Genomic DNA, 23,296 nt, shown 5'->3' with positions numbered 1-23,296 from the left:
CGTACTCAACTTTTCGAGCGGAAGCGTTCGCCTGTTTGTATGGTGTGGAATAGGCTTTAGTGCAGTCTATTGATTCAATTTCGATCTACACAGACTCTTCAAACTTGGTTCATAATCTTCGGATAGCCTCCACTACAAATACTTAAGCCAAATGCCTCAATACCAAGATGGAACGTGACCAAATGCAAACAAGCTCATGATATGACGCGTAAAGAAGCTGGTGTGCTCTTAGTTTTGTTTCCATGTCCCACTCCCCCCTTTTAATGTACTTTCGCTTGTTAATTCATGTATGTTTCTAAGATGTTAAAAAAAAATTGTTATGTTTTTTTGTTGAAAAGCAATGGGCGAATTTCAATTATTTCAACACATTGTTTCATGTTGAGCTAGAGTTACTTATTTTTAAAAAAGATATTACTCCGTAATATTTAAGTCGTAAATGAGTGGAGTTGAGTTTTTTCTTTTCTTTTCCCCATTAGTTTAAAGAAGTGGAGTTGAGTAGTAAACACTACACATTATGCATTACTGAAGGTGGATACTATAAGCAACTCAAATTTGAGACGGATTTCTAAAATTTCGTCTCTAAATTAAAATTGAGATGTAATTGTATGTGGAATTTCAAAATTTTCATCTCAAATTTGTAGTGGATTTGACAAAAATCAGGTCTCAAAAATTTTGAGACGCCTTCTATAGACGCCCTATTTTCATCTCAAGTCTGTCTCTAATCATTATTATTTAGACTTTTATCAGTCTCTATAAAATGATTAGTTTGTAGTGAAAGTGGAGTTAAGTTTGATAAAATTTACAAAGTACAAAGCTTAATACGGAGTATATATGAACGATCTTTTAAATTCTTAGTTCGTTAGTCCACTACCCAACTAGACAAGGCTAATTTCCAGCACTAAGTGTGAATTCATTCACAAATTTAGGTTGCTTGTACATAATCTTTGATTAATTAATTTGGTCCCAAACGTAGTACACAATTGCACGCGGATTTACAGTTCAAAAGTGGAAATTTTAGGCAGATGACCAACCCCTTTTTAATGCTTCAAGAAAATAAAAATACAAAAATCAACATTTTCTTGACTTAATTAATTAATTAATTGTTTAAAGTAGTTCTACCGAATGAAATATTTATTATGTGCTTAAACTTGAGCATTATGTAGTTTGATTCAAACCACAAAGCCGACAATTTGGTTGGTCGTGTGCATGGAATTGGATCGAGTACACTTATTACTTTAGTTAGCACTTAATTATCTAATTAATCCCCCTTTTTCAATTTTTTCGGTTTAGATGGCTTTCCCTTTTCCATTATTTGCCAAACATCTTTGGTCATTTATGTACACATGTATATTCTTGGAGGCTCACTACTATTTGGATTAGGGAGAAGATTAACCGCAGACATGTCTATGGTTTGAGTTGAGATAAGGGATATGTTTCAATTTAGGTTGAAAACCTAACTAGGATTGTACGTAGAGTGGTTAGAAATCTAATATGTTTCGATCCGCTTGTCTCTGGTTATTCTCTTATAAGATGTGTGGTATGTATACTAACAAAGAAACACAATCACAAATTTTATTTTGTTGTAATCGTTTATGTGTTTGGTAAATGACTTTGACTAATTGTTTTGACACTTTGTTTGATAAAGTTGTTTCACTACAAGAAATTGTACCATTAACGACGGGAAATTCCATCGCTAAAGGCCAATAATGGTTGATTAACGACGGGATTTTCTGTCGCAAACCCGTCATGAAAGGGGGTCATCATTAATGGAAAATTCCGTCGTAAAAGACATTTGCGACGGTTGTTTCTGTCTTTGTTTGGTTGTTAGCCCCATCGCAAAAAGTTTTTGCGACGGAATTTTTGACCCGTCGTTATTAGGTTGTCTTTAAAGATACAATTTCTTGTAGTGTTTATTGTACCTAATAGATGATTTTAACATGTTTTAGTAGTCAAATAAAAAGTAAACTATCCAACAAAAAAGTCAAATACAAACCTGTTCGGGGTGTCCTACCGGCATGCCAACATACCGGAAGGACTCCCAGAAGTAAAATCATCCAGGAGCTAAGTCGGATAACAAAGACAATTAGGTTTTACCGACAACTCCTTATATGCCCAGCCGACATATATCATCATCACGTGATCTGGGATCACCAAGAGGTCACCATCAGACAAGTCACTGTCCTACGACGTAGAGACTACTTGACCGCATAAGACAATTTGTCTATATAAGGAGGACTTCATTATTGCTACAAGGTACGAAATACTTAAACACACACCCTATTTACTACTTAGTTAACTCTTAACTACATTCAGTAATCTTACTTAAGCATCGGAGGGGGGAGCCTCGAACCACCCCCAAGGCTAGTTAATCCATTATGTTGTGCAGATCTCAATCAACGATTACAACAGAAGCTCATTGCGAGGGGGTCGAAAAACACAACGGGGCGCGTCTAAATGAGTGTACGACCCGCACGACTTTTCCCCTCTGGATGTGACAAAAATATTAAGTAAACAGGAACTAACTGTGGGCGTTAACCTCTTTTTACTAGTCTATAGGAGTCGCCAATCAGTTTAAGAAAATTGACAAAACCGGGTTATCGTGATATGCCTGGAGTGCAAACATATGTGACTCACAACGGCCATAGGTTCCCTTGCATAATTGAGTTTATGTAACACCCAAAAAGTGTTACTATAGACAATAGGTAACACTTTAGTGGGTGATACATCCTCCCATGTTCCCTAGCTAAGGTCTTATGTAACACTTTGTGTAAGAAAGTGTTACTATAGACCCTCTTATGTAACACTTTTTGATATCAATAATATCATTTTTAAAGTGTTACTTATTGTTTCTAACGTAACACTTACTTATCTTTAGTAACATTTTTCAATCATTTAGTAACACTTTATCCGATATTATGTATCACTTTTACAAAATAATGTAACACTTTGTTAGTTATTAGGTAACATTTTTCAATCATCTTTTGACATATAGTAACACTTTATTCGACATTATGTATCACTTTTTGCAAACTAATGTAACACCTTGTTAATTAATAGGTAACATTTTTCTTTTATAAATTATTATTATACTGTTGTTGTTATTATAATTACTACTAAAACTAATACTAATACTACTATTATTATGTAAATATGCTAACATTTTTTCATTTTTTTAAATATAAAATAATATTAACATGCACAACAACGTACCACGAACATATACGAAAGACATTAATTGAAAATTGATTTAATTTCATTCTTTCAAAAACATCCACAAACACCAACGTTTTTGTAGGGATAAACAATATAATACTCAGTACAAAAAAAAGTCAGCTTCGGACTCATGACCACCAAATTCTAAAACACAAAGAGAAAAATAACAGTCAGCAGTAGTTACAAACAGACATCAGCAGCAGCAGCAGCGACCAGTAACCAGCAGCAGCAAAAAAACAGCAGTAACAAACAAACACCAGAAACACAGCCTGCAATAGTAACAGCAGCAGCTAGTAGTAATAACAGCAGCTAGCAGTAACAGCAACTAGCGATAACAGCAGCTAGCGGTAACAGCAACAACACACATCAGACAACAAACAACAACAGTCATAGCAGGCAGCAAACAACAACAGTAAACAGACATCAGATTGCTCCAAAACTTTTCGATACCAGAAAAAAAAAGTTTATCTGAGTTGTCGATCTTGTATTATTTATCTCCCCAAACATTGGCAGCTACATATATGCAAACATGTTTCTTGTTGCATCATTACTTGCTAGTTGTTACTCTAATCCTTCAACTTGATCCATTGGATCCTACATATGTGTAAACGCATCATATATCAAACAACCAGAACAAAAAATGCAATAATTAATGCAAGATTGTTAGTTAGCGCTTTCTAAAAGAGAATATATTAACTATTACTTGATTTTTCTCTTGGTCAAAAGAGTGTACATTGCGAAAATGATATGTAAGTTCTGGATTAGATGACACATTTCTAAGTGATCGAGTCAAAGTATCCAACACTTCAGGATCAACTTGCTTGAGCATCTTCAATAATTATGCTACAATATCTTTCACAATTTGATCTTCATAGAGCTTTAAGAATTCATCGAGAATTATTGGTTTGCTGTTGTTTCCCTGATTGAACATATCCCCAGTTGCTTTTTTCTATGGCCTAAGTTATTTGGTTTATTCATTACTTCATAGTATGCAACATCTCCATCAATTTCACTTTGCATTTGGACCTCCTCCATCTTGTCCTATAATAAAAATATCACAAATAACTAACTAATTTGAGAACAATAATCATTTTCTAAAAATATGGAGACAACGAGACTTACAATGTTACTTTGGGTGGGCTCATAAGATGTTTTGTATGTTTCGCTTGCTTTCCATTTACGACTTTCTTTGTACACAAGTGCTAAGGATGACACATCTTAACTATATTTGCCATTGCTACTGAAGAGACACTTGTTGTGTCTTTAATGTTTGCGGGAATCTTCCCTCTCAATGCAAAAACCTGAAATAAAGTATTCATGGAAATCATTAAAAGGTACATGATTTTTTTTAGCAATTATGATTCACAAAAGTTGTCAGAAAAAGAAACCACCTTCTTTGAACGAGACCTCAAGTTTACACCGTTTTTCCTTATCTCATTTTCATCCTCTACACTTGAGTGGTTCAATTCACCCACTTCATCAGGTGTATACTCGTCAGTATCTTTATTCACCTTCTTCGTATGCATCTTACTTTTTTTCCGTTTGTTGTGATCCCTTCATTGACTGTCATTTCATAAGTCATTGATGTTACCCCCAAATCCTTCATTCTTATTCTATTTTCTTCTATCCTTGCCTGTCTAAGTTTCTCATAATCTGCCATCTGGATCTTGATTCCTACAAAGAAGAACACAAAAGACCTTAGACATAGAAACCAACTGCCAATATTATTTTTCTGAAATAGAAGCCAACTGCAAGGAATCAAGCTAGGCACTAAGAACTCTTCTAAAATGGACTAGTTATGTTTCTAAAAGAAAGCAAGTGTCTAAAAGAACAAGCAACACCGATGCAAACGTAATTTAACTAATAACCTGTAAATGTGAATCATTCAGATCTCTGTTCTGTAAACAATAATTTTTATTTCCTAGAAATGCTATGTGCAAGAAAAACCGAATTGAATAACTGATAACCTGTAAACGTGACACGGCAAAACGACTGGTATTAAGTAGCAACATTTTGCAAAATTCAGTCTCCAAAGCCACAACAAAGTTGGCTTCGGTAGAAACTCGTTACCTAACCAAGCAATCTGAGGTAATTTCCTTTCCCATACAAGAATTGAGGATTGCATTACTATACTCTTTTTCCAAATTTAGCCAACTTTTCTGTTAATAAATAAGCAACCAAGAAGACAAAAGATTGTACAGGAGATATGAAGCATATACATGTAAAGACAACAGGGGAAGAATGAATGTCAGTCCTCACATTTTATTCTAGATATATGAATCACAGGTTCTGGCCACTTTCTTACAGGCAAAGGGACTGTTCAGATGTCAATTTAAAGGTAATTTGCAGATAGGTATTTGAGGTGTTTCCCACTGTATCTGAATCCCAGGTTCTGGCCACTTTCTTACAGGAAATGACAGATTCGATTTAACAAAGCTGTCATATGCAGTATAACTAGTCTCTGCAATATCAACGCGGTATGCAATCTTTGACCCCCCCGGTTGTGTATGAGCAACAATGTAAACCACTGCACCTTTTACTCTTTCGATTTGTAATACCTAAAGCTATGTGTATTTATAACACAGACTGCTGCAAGTGCAATCCATAGATGATAGCCTCAAAGTAGAATTGTTACAGTTGAACTTCAAGATAGTATTACTCTCAGTAATGCTAAAAGTTAAGGTTTGATTCAGCCAGATACCTCTAGATCGTAAATCTTCTCTTGTACAACTGTTGCTGTAGAACTCTTGTGAACTGATCACAATAATATGTCTAATCGGGTCAAGCTTCAAACCACAAAGCTTTTTATTAAGTAAAATTGTAATCTAAACAAAGAAACTAACAAAGGGAGATAGTTCATCTTAAACTAATGCGCATAAAACAGAAGGAGAAATGAACCTACAGTAATAAACAAGAAAAAAAATATCCAACTTTTGCATTTCAATTTCTCTTGACACAGGGTAGCATAAAAAATCAAGGCGGTTGGGCATGAATGACGTTGTCTCAAAGCTATCATTAGTTAAAAATAAGATCCTTGGATCTCGTTTACAGCCGCAGAGGAGAATTCAAACAGGTAATGTTTTGATTACTTCTTGTCACTTACTGTCTTACTAGTGATCATAAGAAGAACTGCAGATTTGTTATTACAGCAATAGTATTATCCGTTGAATTTTGGTAAACATTTATCATGTTTTGAAGAATCATCTAATATATCCTTCTGAAATCAGTGTAATCTGTTTTTCCTCAACCAAAGGCTCCTTCTTATTAATCTCAATCATAGAGGCCTAGGAGGGTAAATCTTGCAACTGTGTTGAATAAAGGCTTGATGATAGATTTTTATTGGTCTGACATACTATGATTTTAGAAACGATACAACTCAGGTACTTGGTAGAGTTGAGTGGATCTTGATACATGTGATATGAATAATTTAAAAGGAAGTTGAGATAATAGGTCGATAATTTGGTACGTCAAAACAATCATCTTAAATTCCCCTCATGTGCCAAATGTTCTAGTCAAGAACTGTAGTTAAGCTATATATTTCAGTAGTTGAAATAGTAAAAAAAAAACCTGAAGAAAATCAATTTTTTTTTTGGAAATGGAAATCTGAATTGCTCCATACTTATAATGTGGAATGTCACTCAATCAGAGTACTTACGAATCTAGAACAGGCACGGGCATAGATTGCATCCCTGGAGCTAGGAGTTCCGATATCTTACCCCTAGAAGTAATTGAATCTCCAGTGGACCTTTTACTTTTTTCTGTGACCTCTTCCTGTTCTTCTTGGGGAAAGTTGCAGGAGTTTGGTTAGGATACTTTTTTTCAAAGCTATTAATTGAATATGCATTCTCCAAGGATGATTATTTTCTCGCAGTCAATTGGTGAATTCAGTGAGTTGGATGAATGTGAAAGTGTTAGTTTAGAAATCTAATAGAGTCCTAAACCTAATAAATGTATGTTATAGTTTCCTATATAAACCAATGATGTAACCAAGTTATGATTAAGCCATTAAGCTATATTATTGTCAATCAATATTATTCTCCTTAGTTAGTCATGGTATCAGAGCCAGACCCACATCTGGGACCTTACTGTACTTTATTCTGAGCCAACTGAACGGGTCCATGTGAGGGAGAGTGATAAAAGACACTCTGACCCATGAAACATCACATGTGACCCATATTGAAAAGGGACCTCACACGTGAGGGGAAGTGTTAAGATCTGACCCATGAGACATTACGTGTGAGAGTCCCACATTGATAAAAGAGAAGAGAGTTAAACACTTAATAAGGCCAAGGGGCTACTCCCCTTATAGCCATATGCTTTTAAGGTGGAACCTCATACGGTCTTGTTAAGTGGACTCTCTCTCTTGGTGACGGGTGCTGCCCAGACCCGTATTTAACATGGTATCAGAGCCAGACCCACATCTGGGACCTTACTGTACTTTATTCTGGGCCAACTGAACGGGTTCCATGTGAGGGGGAGTGATAAAAGACACTCTGACCCATGAAACATCACATGTGACCCATATTGAAAAGGGACCTCTAGGGATGGAAATGGGTGGGATTTGGATCGGGTGGAGCATCACCTGCATCCATCCGCTCCACCCGGTCCATCCGTCACCCGCTCTACTCATCACCCGCATTCCATCCATCCATCACCCGCGGGTGAACCGGGTGGATCGGGTGATATTCGGGTGAAAATGGTAAACTATTAAAAAATCTCCACCTAATAATATGCATAATAATTAACCAAAAGAAAAAAAAATTATATAACTACATTCATCTCCGAAACATATAATTATTTCTTATTACGCATAACTTATAACTAAAAAAAAACAAGCACTAACTTTAATAAGTAATGGATTTATCAACACATTTTATGTTTAAATATAAATATAAATAATATATTTAAAATAAACGGGTGACGGATCGAGTGGTAAACGGGTGATGGATCGGGTGATGGATAAAAAAACATCACCCGCATCCGACCCGCATCCATCACCCGCTTCACCCATCACCCGCTTTTCATCCATTTAATTCGGGTTTTCATCCGTTTAATTATAGCGGGTGACCGGGTTCATGAATCATCCACCGGATATTTCCATCCCTAGGGACCTCACACGTGAGGGGTGTTAAGATCTGACCCATGAGACATTACGTGTGAGAGTCCCACATTGATAAAAGAGAAGAGAGTTAAACACTTAATAAGGCCAAGGGGATACTCCCCTTATTGCCATATGGTTTTAAGGTGGAACCTCCTACGGTCTTGTTAAGTGGACTCTCTCTCTTGGTGACGGGTGTGGTCCAGACCCGTATTTAACAGTAAGTGCATTTACTTCCTATTCTGATGCACTGAATGACTATGTGAACAAGTGGACCGTGAACTGACACAACAAAATGAATCAGAAACAGGCATCACAACTAAACCTCCACTAATTATGAATTTATTATTTCCAAAGTTAAAATCAATTGAAAGAATAGCAGTTCATGAAATCCAAACCTAAAAAATGATGAGACCGATGAGCACAGGATGAATATCATGAAATCCAAGACTCTCAAACAGGTCCTTTAAGTTTCTCACAAGAGTATATCCTCCGAATTTCAATAAAGTAAGAATCTGCAGAAGTTCAAACATATGGAAGAATTAAGGAGAAGCTCAATCAGAAGAACATATATTTGGATGAGTAAACAACAAAAATATCAAGTTGATATTATAAGCATCGTTATTCTCACAAGAAAGCCAAAGTATTCAAATGGCAGGTAGGCCAATTAAATAGTCACCAGGTCACCTTGGCAGATCCTACAACAGTGTCAAAATAGAAGAGCGACTAAAAACATTGACATATAATTTTAACATGTCTAAAAGGAATAACAATATCCATAGAAAAATACACCCATAAATTCAGACTTGTATAATAATAATAGAAACGAAACAAGTAAAGAAAAGTATAGTGTAAAGATTGTCCTCACATCCAATAGTTCAGTACCCACGTATTTATGAAACAAAGACCCATTTTCAGTTTATTTTCAGTTTTGATGTGCTAAGAAGAGTAGTGACTGCATTAGTAGACTTAAGAGTAGTTATCCTACCTTAAGAATTTAGTATCTTAACAGTAATAAGGAATGTTCGGAATAATTGCAACAATGATTTTCAACAACAAGAAATTATAACCTAATTTGGTCATACTAACTCAACGCACAAAAACTCTAGATAATAGTAAAAAAAAGCTGGCCACCAATACACACACACAAAAAATCAACCAAATAATGCAAAGTCAAACGATGTCAACCATGGACTATAAAACCAAAACCCAAACTAAAAACTACGAGCATGTTCGTCATTATTGTCAGTTTTCAGTTTTCTATTTTTAAAAAACAGGAAACTGTTTTCTATTTTAGTTTTCTATTTTCTCAAAACTGTTTCAGTTTTAGGTTCCAATTAACTAAAATCGATATATAACTATTACTCTTATATCTTTTCTAGGCCCTAGATTCACTCTATTTTACTGTGGACCATATGTTCTTCAAGTGTGATATTTCTGACCAAGTGTGGCAGAATGTTTTGCAATTCTTACATTTTAGGAGGCCTACTGCTAGGTTCGCAGATGAACTCCAGTGGATGATTAAAAGCAGCAAGAGAGGTGGTGGAAGACATAAACTGTTGCTCATGTTCTTTTCTGAGTGCATCTATACTTTGTGGCCAAATAGGAATGATAAACTATTTAACAATCATTGTAAAGGTACTGATGTTTTGTTTAGAGAAACCTTCTTTAGAGTTGCTGCTAGAGCTCCTGCTGATCTCAGTGATTTATTAATTAAGTTAAGTTGTAGCTAGGGTCTCTGTGTAGCTTTTGGTTGTTTTGGCTTTGTTGGCTTTGAGGTCAGTTTGTAAGGTTGTGCCTGCTTTTCTTCCTTTGGTAATAAAATCACTTTTATTTGCCAAAAAAAAGGTGTTGTTTCCAGGCGCGTATTGCGGTTTTGCCGCATCATTCTGGGTGTCTTGAAGAGATCATCTTCAATTTTGATGCCCACGTCATAGATTCTCTTAAAGGAATCCAGACCCAGGTACCAAACGTGCTGTTTGTAAATTGGGTCCAAGTTGTCATTGAACTTTTGGACTAGCTCTGGTTCGGGAGGCCTCTGTATTATCTGAGCGGCTTACGCTCTCCATCGGCTGAAGTAAGTTGTGAACTCCTCGTTCTTTTTCTGCTAGAGGACTTTTAGCTTGCGCATGGTTACTTGGAAGTCCATGTTCGACGAGTACTGTTTGACGAAAATGTTAGTAAAGTCTTCCCACGTGGGGAAAGTCTTAGGGTCCAGTTCATAGAACCACCGGAGTGCAGTTGATTCCAAGGACAAGGGGAAGGGTGGCATATACATGGATCTATCCAAGCCTTTCAGGTTCACCGCGCCCACAAAGCTTAATAGGTGATTTCTGGGATTATCTGTCACCTTGAACTTGGGCAAGTCGGATGAATTGAACTTGTCTAGTAATTTTCTAGCAAGAGTTTTAGGGTCGACCGAGAAGAATTTCCTTCCCATGGTCTGTTGGAGGACCATTTTCTCGATCTTCCTGGCATTATCTTGCTCATTTTGGGCCTGAGTAGCCATTAGTTTTTGATTTTCCATGCGGAGCTGTTCTATAGCAATCGCCATTAGCTGGACCTGGGCAGCCAAATCTTCGAGCGACATGTTGCTAGTTGGTGCAGAGGAGAACTGGGGTCGGAAGGCTGGAGATCCTGGAAAAGGGGAATGACAGGTGGAGACGGGAGTTACTATTTCTGCAATCGGATTGGCAATTGGGGTGGAAGACTCAAGACGTGCTAATCTCTAATCTTCAGTTCGGTGCCAAGTAGTAGAACCAGCCCTATGTTACAAGATAGCTATTTAGGATGATGGATTGGTTTACTATTGGATACAAATTTGACACTGACCCAGAATGGCTCGATTTCTTGGGTAAGGGTAGTTTTCTACAAAGACTTAACTCAGGTGAACACCGGATTATTAGATAGATTATCTTTAGCTTAAATGGTGTTATGCCATTCATAAGTATCATTGATGAGCCAATAATTACTTTACGAATCGTTTATTTAGTCTGTTGTTCCTAAGTTTTGGTTGATGACACACACATATTGCAAACTTCCTGATTATGGTTGCTAAATGACTTTGAACAGGTAAATGCCCAAGTTTCTATTAGGATAGGAACTTGAATAAGCTGGTGAAGTTCCTGATGTACACTTGGAACAGTCACTGGAGTTCCAGAGCTGGAAGTTGTATTTGTTCCAGTTTGAAGTCACAAGAGGAGCAACACAGTTACATATCAAGAGTTCCGAATATCCACAAGAACTATTACAGACTCATGGCAACGAGTTCCTATTTAAACATAAGAGGAACTCATTATTGTTCCTGAGCTGGAACAAGTGAAGCTTCAGAGTTGAATGCCTCACCAAAGGAAAGACATATATGTCTAGGTAGTTTATCTTGCTTAGACTATATGTAATATATTAATATGCTAAGTAGTATATAAGGAACTAGAGGAACTTGGATTACTCGTGTGTTTTTGTCAAAAATATCAAGCAACACAGTTTTAAGGAAAATACTTTTAAATAAAATATCTTTTCCTATTTAATAAGAATAAGATTTTCATCACATTCTGTTACTTAAATAAAAACAGTTTTTATCTTCCTAAAACTTCTCCTATTTATTTTGACAAAATAAATAAACATTTTTCAGTGATTGACATAGTCTTAAACACGTCCAGCAGTTGAGGAAGTTGTGTGGGAAGTGGTCTCCCCTTGTTCCTCAAGTCTAGGGACGTGAAAATCAAAGTGTCAGTTGTTGGCAGTTGAGTTTTTGAAGGGAACAAACCCTAAGGACAAAACTCTATATAAGGCCAAGAAGTTTTTTGAAAAAAAATGACACAAACTTTCTAAGAGTTCTTGCTTTCCTAAAAACGCATTGTCAAAGATTTTTCTAAAAACAGTTTGTGTCCTAGTTAATCCTAAGTTCCTAAGTGACATATATACACAAAAGCATCATTAATATCTAGAGTTATCCAAACACGAATTGTATTTGGTATTAGTAAGGATAGAGTTATCTTGTTGAGACTTAGAGTTTAAGTCTGAGAGAGAGAAGTGAAAGAGCTGTAATCAGAGTAGATTACTGTGAGGAACACAAGTTTGAGAGGAACTTGTGTTGGAGAGATTATTGTAATCGAGGCATTACTATAATAAAAGAATTCTCTTCTTGATTAGTGTCAAGAAGTTTTCACAATTGTTGAATTGTCTTCTCTATTCTCAGTTCCTTGATTGTTTCTTAAGTTCCGCAAGAAACTTTATCAAAGTTCTAATTACAATTCACCCCCCCCCTCTTGTGCGTGTTCCTACTGGAATAACAGTTGGTATCAGAGCCAGTACTCACTAAAACACAGGAAACCCTGTTTGAGTCAAGTTCCTGAAAGTATGAACTCACAAGAGAAACTGGAAGAAGGTTACTCGACACAAAGGCCACCTATGTTCAATGGCAAGTTCTACTCATACTGGAAGAATAGAATGGAGATATTCATCAAAGCTGAAAATTACCAAGTTTGGCGTGTAATTGAAGTTGGAGACTTCGAGGTAACAAAGACCAATGCTGAAAACGAGGTAGTTCCTAAACCAATGTCTGAATTTTCTAAAGAAGACTTTGATAAATATGAGATGAATGCCATGGCTGTCAAAATCTTGCATTGTGGGCTTGGACCTCATGAACACAACAGAGTCATGGGGTGCAAGAACGCAAAACAGATTTGGGAACTACTTCAAGTAACCCACGAAGGAACTAATGAAGTTAAGCGTTCCAAAATTGACCTTTTGATGTCTAAATATGAAAGATTTGAAATGCTTCCAAAAGAAACTATTCAAGAAATGTTCACTAGATTTACTAACATAACCAATGAATTAGTTTCTCTTGGTAGAATCATTCCCACAGATGAACAGGTAAGAAAAATACTAAGAAGCATGCCACAAGATGATCGTTGGAGAACAAAGGTCACTGCACTGTTTGAGACCAAGGACTTCACCAAGTTCAACATTGAACAACTTGCTGGTTCCTTGATGACACACGAATTGCATCTTGGAGCTGCTGTTCCTGAGAGCTCAAGAAGTCGAGGACTTGCTCTAAAGGCTGAGGAACTCGATGAATCTGAACCAGATGAAGAAGAGGCTGCCATGCTGGTCAGAAGAATGAGAAAGCTCTATAGGAACTTCAAACCAGGAAACCAGAAAGGAAGGAACTTTGCCAAGAAAATCACTAGTTCCAAAACTGAGCAAGGTTGCTTCAAATGTGGAGAAACTGATCATCAAATTCGTGAATGCCCTCTGTGGGAGAACGACAAGACCAGAGGAAAAGGGAAGGAACAGGTCAAAGATCGCTTTAACAAGTCTACCTTCAACAGACCAAACTTCAAGAAGGCCATGATAGCTGCATGGGGCGAAGCAACAGACTCAGAAGACGATGAGGAACAACCAAATGAAGAAACTGCAAATCTCTGCCTTATGGCTAGAACAGAAGGAACTGATCAAGTTCCATCAGAAGAAGTAAGTTCCTCCACTCTTCAGTGTCTCTCAAAGTCAAAACTAATTGAACTGTTGCTAGAAACTCTAGATGATTACAAAAAGCTAAGTATATTAAAAGCACAAAGTGATAGAGCCTTGGAACTCAGTAAAGACCACATAAATTATCTGAACAATATTCGATCTGATGTCCAAGGCAGGTTCTTTGAATTACTAGATAGAAATACCTCTATTAATGAGTCATTCGAAAAAATTAGAAATGAAAACATCCTTCTACAAGTTCAACTCAGTCAATATAAGATGTTTAATCTAAGTTTAGATCCTACAAAATCCTTGGAGATCAACATGGGAGTTTTTAACATCGACTTAGAAAATTTAAACAAAGATCTGATCACCACAAAGGAACAAAAAGAGAAACTGGAAAGGGAACTATCCATGGCCAGGGCACAGAGACAACCACCTAAAGTTCCTCCCAAATGGATTGAGAATGCTCAATCTAAGAGAACAGAAGGATTGGGCTTTAACCATAAAACTAGTCATAAGAAAAAGTATGTGGATCTTCCTAGTGTAAAAGTCTGTTTCTCATGTGGAAGTGGAAGTCATATAAGTACTGAGTGTTCCAAGATGAAGGAACAGGATCAAAGAAACATAAATTATGTAAAGCAAAAATGGGTCAAGAAGTCTGAAGTTATAGTTGAAAAGGAACTCGAGGAAACCCGAGTTCCTGTAACTAACCTTTGATCTCTTTACAGATTCTAGTGAAGGGGAACAGCTCGTGGTATCTCGACAGCGGGTGTTCCAAACACATGACAGGAGACAAATCTAAATTCCTCTCACTAGAAGCCTACAATGGAGGAACTGTGACCTTTGGAGACAACATGAAAGGAGAAATTGTTGGAATTGGAAAAGTTGGAAGGTCAAGTTCCTACGCCATTGAAAATGTATTTTTAGTCGAGGGTTTGATGCACAGTCTACTAAGCATCTCTCAATTCTGTGACAAAGGAAACTCTGTAAGTTTTACTTCTGAAAACTGTCAAATCATAAACAATAACACTGGGAAGGTTATTTTGGAAGGAACTCGTAAAGGGAACACATATTCTGTGGATCTCAATACAGTTCCCAGGAACAATCTAACCTGCCTCAGTGCCCTTGAAGAAAATTCCCTACTATGGCACAGGAGGTTTGGACATGCTAGTTTCTCTCTGCTTGACAAACTAAGATCAAAGGAACTGGTTCGAGGACTCCCCTCAATCAAGTTCCTAACTGATAAAGTGTGTGATGCATGTGCAAAAGGCAAGCATGTCCGAAGTTCCTTTAAATCTAAGAAATTGGTAAGCACCACAAAACCATTGGAACTCATCCATATGGACTTATGTGGACCAATGAGAAGTGGGAAAAAATATGTATTAGTTATTGTTGATGATTACTCTCGCTTTACTTGGGTCATATTTCTAACAAGCAAGGATGAAACGTTTGATGAGTTTGTTACATTTTCAAAGAAAATCCAGAAAACCACAGGTCACCAACTGATCCATATAAGATCAGATCATGGAACAGAATTTGAAAATTACAAATTCGATGAATACTGCAAGGAACAAGGTATGGACCACAATTTCTCAGCTCCCAGAACTCCACAACAAAATGGAGTTGTTGAGAGGAAAAATAGAACCTTAGAGGACATGGCAAGAACCATGCTAATAGCCAGTTCCCTGCCTAGGAACTTCTGGGCTGAAGCAGTCAATACTGCTTGTCACATTATAAATAGAGTTATGATTCGAGCAATCCTAAACAAAACCCCCTATGAGCTACTAAAAGGTATAAAACCCAACATCTCTTACTTTAGAGCCTTTGGCAGCAAATGTTTTGTCCACAACAATGGAAAAAGGAACTTGGGGAAGTTTGATGAAAGAAGCGATGAGGCAGTGTTCCTAGGATATGCCTTAAATAGCAAGGCTTATAGAGTTTATAACAAAAGATCTATGTGTGTTGAGGAAAGTGTACATATAATATTTGATGAATCTAACAAAACTGACATAGTACAGGAACAAGAATTTTTCGAGATTGGTTTATCTCGTGCTGCAGAAAATGATGAGGAATTCCAACCAAGCAAACACACAGCCAGAGGAACTGCTCAACAAAATCAAGAAGTTCCCGTACTAGAGGAACAAGCAGAAAACCAAGAAGATCCAGAAACAACACCAGAGGAACCCCACAATGACCAACAGGGAACTCAGGTCATAGAAGGAACTGACGAAAATGCCACAACACCAGTAGCTCAATTTCAACCTAAACCTTGGAAGCATCAAAAGTCCCACCCAATGGAACTCATTGTGAGTGACATCAGAAAAGGAACTCAGACAAGGTCACAACTAAGGAACTTTTGCGCATTCCACGCGTTCCTCTCCATATTTGAGCCAAGAAATCACACTGAGGCTCTGGAAGACGCTGACTGGATCATTGCCATGCAAGAAGAATTAAATGAATTCAAAAGAAACAAGGTATGGCACTTGGAACCCAAACCAAAGCACCAGAAGGTGATAGGGCTGAAATGGGTGTTCCGGAACAAGAAAGATGAACATGCAACAATCATAAGGAACAAAGCAAGGTTAGTGGTCAAAGGTTATAACCAACAGGAAGGTATTGACTTTGAAGAAACGTTTGCACCTGTTGCTAGATTAGAAGCCATTAGAATCTTAATTGCTTTTGCTGCTTTCATGGGTTTTAAACTTTATCAAATGGATGTTAAATGTGCTTTCTTAAACGGTTTCTTAGAGGAAGATGTTTATGTGGAACAGCCCCCTGGATTTGAAAATCCCGAATTTCCAAATCATATTTACAAATTAGATAAGGCTCTCTATGGACTAAAACAAGCCCCTAGATCTTGGTACGAGAGATTATCAAAGTTCCTCCTTCAAAATGATTTTAAAAGAGGTAGAATAGACAAAACCTTATTCTTAAAATCTAGAGGAACTGACTTGTTAGTAGTTCAAATTTATGTTGATGATATATTATTTGGAGCAACTAATGAAAATTTGTGCAAGGATTTTGCAAGCTTGATGAGCAGTGAATTTGAAATGAGTATGATGGGGGAACTCAATTTCTTCCTTGGTTTACAAATCAAGCAAACCGAGGAGGGAATCATGATACACCAACAAAAGTATGTGAAGGAACTCCTAAAGAAATATGAGCTAGAATCAGCCAAAGTAAATCACACTCCCATGGGAACTGCTACCAGATTAGACACTGATCCAAATGGGAAAAGTGTGAATCAAACGAAATACAGAGGTATGATTGGATCACTATTATATTTAACGGCCAGTAGACCTGACATTTCTTTTAGTGTAGGACTATGTGCAAGATTTCAATCGAATCCAAAGGAGTCCCATCTAACTGCGGTGAAAAGAATACTAAGATATCTCAAAGGAACTGATGACCTATGCCTATACTATCCAAGAAGTGGATCTTTCGAGCTAAGAGGATATGCGGATGCTGATTATGCAGGTGACTTAGTGAATAGAAAAAGCACATCAGGTATGGTACAGTTCCTAGGTCCATGCATGGTTTCTTGGGGTTCCAAGAAACAGAACACTGTTGCTCTATCCACAGCTGAAGCTGAGTATGTAGCTGCTGCAGCTTGTTGCTCACAAATTCTATGGATAAAACAACAGCTAAGAGATTTTGGTATTATCTATGATTGTGTTCCTATCTATTGTGATAACACTAGTGCTATTTGTATTTCAAAAGATCCAGTTCATCATTCCCGAGTCAAACACATCCACATTAGACACCATTTCCTTAAAGATAATGTTGAGAAAGGTTTGATCAAATTAGATTTTTGCCAAACTGATCACCAAATTGCTGATATTTTAACTAAGCCTTTGAACAGAGAGAAACATGAGAAAATGAGAATGGAACTCGGAATGATCAAGCTAAGGTAATTGCCAAATTGAAGTTCCTCTAAGGCAAAAGCAAAAATCATGGTACATATAGACTATTACAAACACAAAATCTTGTGTGCAAACATAGTTGAAGCTTACCATCGTGGCAAATTCACTCACACTCCAAATGAGCAAGGTAAGCAGTTCCTTTCAAACTAGTTAAGTCAGAGATACGAAATTAAGCAAGTCAAAGTCAAACACAATTTTTTTTACATTTTCCTTTTATTTTTATCTATTTATTTTTTAAAATTCAAAACCGAATACCCATATTCAAAGAATGTTTGGAACGGTTCCATTGGCAATAAATAGGAGAAACTCTTCCCTTTCCACATTCAATCCATGCAACCCCCTTTCTCTCTCTCCCACACGCCTTCTCCACTGACATCACCTCTCCTTTCACCTATAAAAACCTCCACCATGGTTCTCACAAGCAACAACACTGATCTCACATCCCTCAAACGAAAGAGAAACCCTTCATCTCCAGTTCCCATGGATACCTCACCCATTCAATCGCCAATTCCTCTTCGATCCCACAATCCAATGCTCGCAATCACTCAGGGGGAACAAACCGACACTGACATCGAAATGAAATCCCCAATCTCAAACCCTAGATCCTCCACAAGAAAATCCAAAAAACGACGAGTGGAAGCTTCTGGTGAAAACATCGAGGAAACAGAGGAGAATGCTCAAACTCAGGGGGAAGCAAAAGGGTCCAAGAAACTCACTGCAAAGGAAAACAACCTGGTCGAGGGGTTCGCAATCAACTCAACATGGTGTGAAGCCACGAAATTTAAAGAGTTGATGGAAATCCTTGAACAACAAAAATGGGTAAGTCTGTTGAGTACCTATGCCAAATCCCCCTTAATTCCTGAAGCTATGAAAGAATTCTGCAAGAACTTTGCATGTGTTGATAATGTATGTTCAAGTAAAGTGAATGGAACTCGCATCAAATTTGATGCCTCTTATCTGGAACAGCTGTTTGGTACACCCAATAGGGGTTTTGATATGTGGCTCAAAGGTCAAATCACAGTGACCATAGATAATGTAGATGAGAAAGATATAGTTGGTTCCATTGGAGGAGATTCTAAAGTATCCACCTCCACCTCACACAACTGCTTTTCACCTCTTCAAAAATTACTATTTAATATTGTGTGGAGAGGTGTAGTTCCTCGAACTCAGAAAAGGAACATAGCAAGTCTGTTTGATGCATGTCTCATGTATTGTCTTGAAAGGAAAATTCCCATAAACTTTCCTGCAATCATGATCAAACACTTATCCACCTGTATCCCCAAATTCAAAATTCCATACTCCTCCCTTCTTACAGAAATCTTCAAAAGCTTCTCAGTTGACCTTAGCCCATACTTTGTGATTCCCTTAAAATCCACCCAAATCCTTCAACTTGAAATGCTCCATCTATTAAATCTTAAAGTGGTTCAGGGTAAAGTCATTAGGGCTGGAAAGGAAGAGAAACAAGATGAGGAAGATCAGGAAGGAAATGTAGTTAAAGAAGAAGTGGAGGAGGAGGAGGAACTCGAACAAATAGAGGTCCCTTTATCTCGAGGGAACAGGAAGAGTGTAGGAAAAAGAAAGAGCTTGAGGGTGGCAATGAAGGAGAACAAGAAAAGAGGGCCGGTCTTCATGGAAATAAATGAGGAAGGGGATGTCAAGGAGATGCCCATAGAGGAGGATGCTGTTCCACTGAATCAAGAGGAACTGCCTGAAACTGTTGGGCCAAGAAAAAGGACACCCAGATCCTCCAAAAAGTCCAAAGCTCGTCGTGTTCCATCTGAACAGGAACATGTTCAAGATCATGGGGGTGCCTGGAACACAAAGGATGATCAGATATTGGAGCTGAAGGCAACAGTTGCTCGTCTGGTGGAACTACAGGAGGGAACAGATCACAGGATTAGCTCAATACAGGCCCACATAGGAGCATTGGTTACAAGTGTCAAGACTCTCCAAAACAATCTTCACCACTACTCAGAACAAGCCAATGCAACTCGTGCCACAATCCTCACCAAGATCAACAATCTGGAATCTTTTGAGGAGACTGTGATAGAAGAAACTGCTGGTTCTGGTTCCCCATCCCAAGCCTAAATCACCCTATCCCATGTTTCTTTTATCTTTTGCCATGGAACAATCTTTTTAATTTGCTTTCGGTTTGTATAATTTTCAAACTTGGGTATTTGTTCCATCTTATTTTGACTTGCTTGGTTACACATATCTGTGCTTTCTAGTTTTGATCATTACTGCTTGCTTTCAATTTATTGTATGAGTAGGCTTAATACTTTGAGGCTAGCTTAACTTGCCAAACGTTGATCGTGGGGCACTGTGTTTGGAATGGCTATATTTCGTGCTATGCTTTTTGTTTACTATTGGATACAAATTTGACACTGACCCAGAATGGCTCGATTTCTTGGGTAAGGGTAGTTTTCTACAAAGACTTAACTCAGGTGAACACCGGATTATTAGATAGATTATCTTTAGCTTAAATGGTGTTATGCCATTCATAAGTATCATTGATGAGCCAATAATTACTTTACGAATCGTTTATTTAGTCTGTTGTTCCTAAGTTTTGGTTGATGACACACACATATTGCAAACTTCCTGATTATGGTTGCTAAATGACTTTGAACAGGTAAATGCCCAAGTTTCTATTAGGATAGGAACTTGAATAAGCTGGTGAAGTTCCTGATGTACACTTGGAACAGTCACTGGAGTTCCAGAGCTGGAAGTTGTATTTGTTCCAGTTTGAAGTCACAAGAGGAGCAACACAGTTACATATCAAGAGTTCCGAATATCCACAAGAACTATTACAGACTCATGGCAACGAGTTCCTATTTAAACATAAGAGGAACTCATTATTGTTCCTGAGCTGGAACAAGTGAAGCTTCAGAGTTGAATGCCTCACCAAAGGAAAGACATATATGTCTAGGTAGTTTATCTTGCTTAGACTATATGTAATATATTAATATGCTAAGTAGTATATAAGGAACTAGAGGAACTTGGATTACTCGTGTGTTTTTGTCAAAAATATCAAGCAACACAGTTTTAAGGAAAATACTTTTAAATAAAATATCTTTTCCTATTTAATAAGAATAAGATTTTCATCACATTCTGTTACTTAAATAAAAACAGTTTTTATCTTCCTAAAACTTCTCCTATTTATTTTGACAAAATAAATAAACATTTTTCAGTGATTGACATAGTCTTAAACACGTCCAGCAGTTGAGGAAGTTGTGTGGGAAGTGGTCTCCCCTTGTTCCTCAAGTCTAGGGACGTGAAAATCAAAGTGTCAGTTGTTGGCAGTTGAGTTTTTGAAGGGAACAAACCCTAAGGACAAAACTCTATATAAGGCCAAGAAGTTTTCTGAAAAAAAATGACACAAACTTTCTAAGAGTTCTTGCTTTCCTAAAAACGCATTGTCAAAGATTTTTCTAAAAACAGTTTGTGTCCTAGTTAATCCTAAGTTCCTAAGTGACATATATACACAAAAGCATCATTAATATCTAGAGTTATCCAAACACGAATTGTATTTGGTATTAGTAAGGATAGAGTTATCTTGTTGAGACTTAGAGTTTAAGTCTGAGAGAGAGAAGTGAAAGAGCTGTAATCAGAGTAGATTACTGTGAGGAACACAAGTTTGAGAGGAACTTGTGTTGGAGAGATTATTGTAATCGAGGCATTACTATAATAAAAGAATTCTCTTCTTGATTAGTGTCAAGAAGTTTTCACAATTGTTGAATTGTCTTCTCTATTCTCAGTTCCTTGATTGTTTCTTAAGTTCCGCAAGAAACTTTATCAAAGTTCTAATTACAATTCACCCCCCCCCTCTTGTGCGTGTTCCTACTGGAATAACAGTTGGTATCAGAGCCAGTACTCACTAAAACACAGGAAACCCTGTTTGAGTCAAGTTCCTGAAAGTATGAACTCACAAGAGAAACTGGAAGAAGGTTACTCGACACAAAGGCCACCTATGTTCAATGGCAAGTTCTACTCATACTGGAAGAATAGAATGGAGATATTCATCAAAGCTGAAAATTACCAAGTTTGGCGTGTAATTGAAGTTGGAGACTTCGAGGTAACAAAGACCAATGCTGAAAACGAGGTAGTTCCTAAACCAATGTCTGAATTTTCTAAAGAAGACTTTGATAAATATGAGATGAATGCCATGGCTGTCAAAATCTTGCATTGTGGGCTTGGACCTCATGAACACAACAGAGTCATGGGGTGCAAGAACGCAAAACAGATTTGGGAACTACTTCAAGTAACCCACGAAGGAACTAATGAAGTTAAGCGTTCCAAAATTGACCTTTTGATGTCTAAATATGAAAGATTTGAAATGCTTCCAAAAGAAACTATTCAAGAAATGTTCACTAGATTTACTAACATAACCAATGAATTAGTTTCTCTTGGTAGAATCATTCCCACAGATGAACAGGTAAGAAAAATACTAAGAAGCATGCCACAAGATGATCGTTGGAGAACAAAGGTCACTGCACTGTTTGAGACCAAGGACTTCACCAAGTTCAACATTGAACAACTTGCTGGTTCCTTGATGACACACGAATTGCATCTTGGAGCTGCTGTTCCTGAGAGCTCAAGAAGTCGAGGACTTGCTCTAAAGGCTGAGGAACTCGATGAATCTGAACCAGATGAAGAAGAGGCTGCCATGCTGGTCAGAAGAATGAGAAAGCTCTATAGGAACTTCAAACCAGGAAACCAGAAAGGAAGGAACTTTGCCAAGAAAATCACTAGTTCCAAAACTGAGCAAGGTTGCTTCAAATGTGGAGAAACTGATCATCAAATTCGTGAATGCCCTCTGTGGGAGAACGACAAGACCAGAGGAAAAGGGAAGGAACAGGTCAAAGATCGCTTTAACAAGTCTACCTTCAACAGACCAAACTTCAAGAAGGCCATGATAGCTGCATGGGGCGAAGCAACAGACTCAGAAGACGATGAGGAACAACCAAATGAAGAAACTGCAAATCTCTGCCTTATGGCTAGAACAGAAGGAACTGATCAAGTTCCATCAGAAGAAGTAAGTTCCTCCACTCTTCAGTGTCTCTCAAAGTCAAAACTAATTGAACTGTTGCTAGAAACTCTAGATGATTACAAAAAGCTAAGTATATTAAAAGCACAAAGTGATAGAGCCTTGGAACTCAGTAAAGACCACATAAATTATCTGAACAATATTCGATCTGATGTCCAAGGCAGGTTCTTTGAATTACTAGATAGAAATACCTCTATTAATGAGTCATTCGAAAAAATTAGAAATGAAAACATCCTTCTACAAGTTCAACTCAGTCAATATAAGATGTTTAATCTAAGTTTAGATCCTACAAAATCCTTGGAGATCAACATGGGAGTTTTTAACATCGACTTAGAAAATTTAAACAAAGATCTGATCACCACAAAGGAACAAAAAGAGAAACTGGAAAGGGAACTATCCATGGCCAGGGCACAGATACAACATACTTCAGTTTGGATCTAAGCCCAATATCGTTAAAAAGGCCAATTCTTTTTAAGGGAATATGTAACCAAATGAGTCAATAATAATAGCGTAAAAATCAAAGTAGAACCTTAGTGAAAAGAA

General features: G+C 37.3%; 1 long non-coding RNA gene across 2 annotated transcripts; it reads right to left on the bottom strand.

The window, feature by feature from the left end:
• Nucleotides 1–3,305: 3,305 nt before the first annotated feature.
• LOC130459360 (uncharacterized) lies at nt 3,306–7,096 on the bottom strand. Of its 2 annotated transcripts, none has more exons than XR_008918718.1 (4): nt 6,869–7,096; nt 4,605–4,887; nt 4,336–4,514; nt 3,306–4,254 (listed from the first exon to the last, which is right to left on the bottom strand). It is a non-coding gene; the product is annotated as an uncharacterized lncRNA (long non-coding RNA). The 2 variants fall into 2 exon arrangements; XR_008918719.1 differs by having other exon boundaries at nt 6,930–7,096.
• Between the last annotated feature and the right edge of the window lie 16,200 nt (nt 7,097–23,296).

This window comes from Spinacia oleracea, chromosome 4 (assembly GCF_020520425.1).
Source record: "Spinacia oleracea cultivar Varoflay chromosome 4, BTI_SOV_V1, whole genome shotgun sequence".
NCBI classification, from domain to species: Eukaryota; Viridiplantae; Streptophyta; class Magnoliopsida; order Caryophyllales; family Amaranthaceae; genus Spinacia; species Spinacia oleracea.
This window is presented reverse-complemented; position numbering and strand designations above follow the sequence as displayed.